This window comes from Montipora foliosa, chromosome 3 (assembly GCF_036669935.1).
Source record: "Montipora foliosa isolate CH-2021 chromosome 3, ASM3666993v2, whole genome shotgun sequence".
In the NCBI taxonomy this organism is placed as follows: Eukaryota; Metazoa; Cnidaria; class Anthozoa; order Scleractinia; family Acroporidae; genus Montipora; species Montipora foliosa.
In genome coordinates, this window is record NC_090871.1 from 16,804,052 (window position 1) to 16,809,686 (window position 5,635).

The 5,635-nt window shown below is 39.8% G+C and overlaps 1 pseudogene; it reads left to right on the top strand.

The window, feature by feature from the left end:
• Positions 1-5,218: 5,218 nt before the first annotated feature.
• The window catches only part of LOC137994148 (uncharacterized), a 1,071-nt pseudogene continuing 654 nt past the window's right edge, over positions 5,219-5,635 (top strand).

Consider the following 5,635-nt stretch of genomic DNA (forward strand, 5'->3'; position numbering starts at 1 on the left):
TTTGGAGTACCATTACAATAAATGTAGAAAGCTCACAGAATATATAATGGTATGGGATGTTTCTACAAAGAACCTACTTTAATACGGTTGATGACTTTGGGGGATATAATCATTGGGAAGAGATAGGCATGGCACTAAATGTATGCAAATTTCGACCTCCCAGAAAATACGAAAAATAGGCCAACTTCAAGAAACCATAATTGTTACCTGTAATCCTATTACGAACGAAGACACACGTCATGAGTTACCTAAGGACATCTATAATCCAAAACAGGATTGAAAAATTTGGGTCCTTAAGCTTTGCTGCTTTTCAGGCATCATCATTACTCAACACTTGTGCAAAATGACCTCATTTGTATAAACAAAATTTGGACTTAAAAATCACTGCTATATCAGTTTTTTCCTAGCCTAGATAATTTTTATGGGAAAGCAAAAGTTTTATAAATGAGAAATATTGATTTCGTGTAAACAAAATAAAGGGAAAATAAAATAACTGTGATACGAGTCATGAAAACGCTTCTGGCCAAGCCGGATGTGGGACTACTAATTAAACTTACGACACTGGCTATACAGCTATTACAGAAACAATCAATCGTATTATAGTAAGAAATATCGTATTATAGTAAGTGATATAGTAAGTTTTCTGAAGCAAAATAGTGGGAAAAATGTTGCAAGGCCGTTATAATACTGGCCGTTCTTCATTTTGTCCGTGTTTGTAGTGAGGACTAGTTACAATTTGGCACCAGTCTCCATGGGTCGAACAATTACAGAACTTGCAGCTAAATAGTTGAATTCGAAGATGACTTACTGTTCATTTGGCAATAACCCAGACCCTTGTGGCGCTGTAAAATGGGCGCTACGTGACGATGCCATTATTTCTCTAATGTCCTGCACGTCGGACATGGGGCCATGGCTCAAGAATAAGTATAAAGGTTCTGGAGCGTCGGGCATGAGAGGTCGACCAAAGGCCGGGCACACAAACACGACAAGTGAGTAAAACATTGTGACAGTGTGACGGGACAAACAGTTGCAAAATAGTCAGATTCTATTATGCTTCGTCTCCTTATACGTGGAAAAATGATGTTGGTATGATAACAACATTTATCTGGTTTTGTCACCAGTTCATTCATTTTTGCTTCTAAATTAGCGAATTACTTTTACAATTAATAAAACCCATGAAAACAATCCGATTGGCAGAAATATTCAAGCTGCTAATTCACGCCCTGAAACTATTTATGGTGGTTTTCCACAGCCTAGAATGCCGTAAAGTTTACATAAATACAACTTTTGTGTTGTTGCGTTCGCTCTTTGTACAAGACTAGACGTGAGCTCTGTTTATTCTAATTTCCAAAAATGACCAGTTTTGCTTCATTACCTTTCCAACAAAGCAGAGATTTTTAATTAAGGTTAATAATGTTGCAAAGCATTTCAATCTTTCCGTACCCTGTATGGTTCTTTAACGTTTGTCCAAATTTCCGTGGTTATTTAACGCATCAGTTGTTATTCAAGTAACTCAATTAAAGTAACCTAATTAAAGTGTTTACTCAGGTGCTTTTGCCCTTATGATAATACAGTTTATTCCGTTTTTTCTCAGTCTTACGATCAGCAGTAACTTTTTGACAAAGGGTCTTTATTGAACAGCGTATCTAAAATACAACAAAAAATATCAGTTTAGTCGTGCAAAGAATTATTTTGTGCAGGAAGGTATGAAAAGACCATTTTTTTTCGTCTCCCTTCGGCTTCACATACCGTCGCTGAAACAAAACAATAAAAATACGAAAAGTATTTCCCGGTCCCTAGTAACATAAACTTTCTCGCTCCTAGCGTTCCTCAAAATCTCCATACCCTTGTTTTAACTAGACCTTAAAGGGGCATTGTCCAGGCTGATATATAGTGTTTTAATGAGAATGGCCAGGAGCTATAGCTTTATTGTCTTGCAACAGAAAGAAAAAAAAACGTCAAAATTGGTAACAGCAAAAAGATCATAAAAACTAAATGGAAAAAATTATGACTGAAAGACTCAAATTTCCACCAGAATGGAATAGTCTAACTTCGAGTTCGCCATGACCGTCGACCAAAAGCACAGAGAACGCATTTACACATGGTTAGCCTCGCCCTAAAAAATATTCTCAAATACCGGCGGGAAGCTGGCACAAATTTGAAAATTAAACAATACACAGTGCTGCAAACAGGTCATCTACTCATCTTTAGGTCGAGGCTAACTAACCCTGTGCAAATGCGTTCTCAGTGCTTTTAATCAGCGGCCATGGCGAACTCGAAACTGGACTATCTTGACTTCTCGACTCCCTATCAAAAAGTCAAATTTACTTCCATCCTTGTAATCTTGCACTTCCACTGAGTTTCCCCAAATTGCAGTGTAAAATTGTTTGAACCAGTTTAGCTGTATATTTGGTTGCATTTGGCAATATAACATGGAAATTTATAGGAAAGCCAAATTTCGAGGTGTTTTTGGCCATATTTTGAGCGTCAAAGAATATAATTTATTCAGCTTCTATCATTTTTTAATAACAATATCATTTGAAACATTTGTTTGCGTCAGAGAAAAATGCTGACCTTTAGATCCTTGGCGTGTTGCCAAACGAAATGCTTTTTTCTTCTATGGGCGAGAGAAATAGCCAAAGTATGGTACGTTCTACAGTGGAAGTAATGATGTGGAAGGTGACTGAACACTTGTTACTCTTACTGCTGCTGCCCCATTACTGAATTCGTATCTCACTGCTATTTCCTCTGTTAAAATACTGCTGCTTTCATATAAGAAGGCAGGCTGGCCCTGGTACCCTGGACTAACATCCTAGTATCCAGACCAGGTTACCGGGACTGACGAAAATGGTTTCAAATATGCAAGCATTTTCCTAAAAGAGCGGCCGGAGGTTGATTATGTGTTTTTCTCAGATTTTTTAAATCAATTTGACCCTGTTGTTTAAGATTTAAAACCTTTCAATAATAAAACAATTGAAAATACGAGCCACGGATACCTTCCAATGCGCCTTGCCTTTCTGTTAACTTGTGATCGCGTCACTAAATGTTCTGCGCGATAATCAAGCTAAACCCGATTTCCCAAAAGACAGTGGTCAAAATTCGTCTCGCTAAACGGGCCAACTTACTACTTACTAAGAACTGCTATGCTTCTGTTTATTCCGAAAGCTGAGGTAGCTGCTATCGCCGAGTCGGAACTCATTCTCAACCGTGCAGGAATTCCCTTTGGCGGTAATGACGTTATAAAGTTGACCATATGTCCCAAACATCGTGCCAAGTACACTACTATGTACCAAGTGAAGGTAATGAACCAAACAAATGCTGATTATTGTTGAACCAGCTTTGTTCAAAGATACGCCGGATTGAAAGCCAAAAAATACATACATGTATATATTTTTTCTACTAGGCTAACTGTTGTCATCCTAACCACCACGATGTGGAATCCTCAAGACTAAAGAGAATCGCAAGCAAGCTAAAGAAAAACCCTCGTCGCATAAACAAAGAGATGGCGTGTAAAATATACGAGCAGACACGTGTTACTGTTGCAATTGGCTCAGGTAATAATAAGTCAACCCATAGCCTGCAATCAAGCTATCTACTCGAGTCATTAAAAAAGAGAAACTGGAGAAAGGTGCAGAGAATGCTTGTGTGCTTTGTACGTAATCAGGAGACAAAAGGGATACATGTTAAGTCATAATCTTTCAGGTGGTCACTTTGAACTTTTTGAAGTTTAGTAAGAACGAGTCAATTTCTGACAAATAATCTTCTTTTTGCAGTGATCTGCAGAACTTGCAGGGGATCACTTGATCAAGACACAAAGCCCCATGAATTGCCACTTACAGGGCCAACATTCAAATCTGTTCCCACACAATCTCGAGTGAGGAGACAGGAAGCTTGTGATACCCGTGTATCCTTGGATTCGCTCGTTTCAGCAAGAAGCATTTCATCCCAAGAAGAAAACGTCAGTGTCTACTTGCCAGAGGGTGAACTTCAACGCAAACATCTTGCAGTCTTGAATAATGCTCTTACTAGCATTTCAGAGGGCAGTTTCCAACCTTTTTTGCAGTACATTGATTACGATTGGAATGAAACGTCTGAGAAAACAAAGAGACAGTACACAAAGAAAGTAGAGGAAGCTATTACTCTTGTTTTGCGTACGGTCGCACCTTCACAAGAAGGACCTCTGTGGCAATCGGTTATCAACTATCACCTGTCACACGAGAGACCTAAGAATACTTTAGTCCTTGATGCTGGGGTAGAAGCCATAGTAGCCGCGTACAACGAGTCTGAGAATAGATCTACACGGATTCAAATACTTTCACTTATATGTGACAGGTACAGCCAAACAGAACTTCAGGAACTTATCCCTGACATCTCCAGACGACAAATACAAAATGCCAGAAAGCATGCCAGCGAAATAGGTGCTGGTAAAACAAAGGTGCCCGAGAAGCTGTTTCGATGTCGTCTAGACATGGACAAAGTCAGGGAATTCATTCTTTTTATTTCAAGATCCACATTTCTACAAGATGTTGCCTTTGGTACTAAAAAGCTGAAGCTGAACTCTGGAGTAACTCTACCCATACCAGCAGTTGTGCGAACGATGACAACAACCAAAATCATTCATTTGTATCAACAAGAATGCAAACAGGAAGGCAAAGAACCCCTGAACGAGCGCACTTGTTTTAGAATCATGGAATGTTGCAGTACTTCGAGGCAAAAGTCCCTCCAAGGTCTGGACAATACATCGACAGCTGGGATTGAGGCCTTTGAAACACTAGAGACGCTTGCTGAAACGCTAGCAACTAATGGTGCAGGAGCTACTTGGGGAAGAGAAACTGCCCAACGACTAAGAGCAGGAAAGAAATACCTTAAATGTCATTAGAAATGTAACTTGGGTCCCGATGAACATTGTCCTGATCACTGCATCCAGTTTGCCTTATCAGATCCTGGCCAAGACCAGTTTTGCAGCCCTTGCAACCATGAGCACGACCTGGTATGTTTACAATGCCAAAGCATTAAAGAAATCCTGAATAGCATTAAAGAGAAAGTGGAGAACAACGACATAAGTTTGACAGAAGAGCAAAGGGAAAGAGCAAGGTGGGAATGGGAACATGCCGTAACAGAAATTGAGGCGTGGAAATGCCATTTGCTTCGAACATTTCAGCAAGATATCGCAAGGCAGGATGCTTTGAATGCTCTGAATAGTGAACCCATTTTAGTCATCAATGACTGGGCCATGAAGCTTCTTCCTATGAAATACAGAGAAACACAGTCAGAGTTTTTTGGCAAGAGAGGAATGAATTGGCATTTTTCAGCAGTTGTTCATTCATCTGACCACCCCGATTGCAAGCCAACAGAATGCGAATACCAAATCCACGCTTACATAGCTGTATTTGACAGCTGTAAACAGGATTAGTTTTCTGTTTCTTGCATTCTTGAAGAGGTTCTAAGCACCGTCAAAGAAACGCATCCTTCCGTGAAAAGAGCAATACTAAGAAGTGACAATGCAGGATGCTACCACAATTCCGCCCTGTTGTCCACAATACATTCCACCAGTAAGCGTATTGGAATAGAGGTTGTGAGGTACGATTTTTCTGATCCACAGGCGGGCAAAGACCTATGTGACCGACGAATAGCT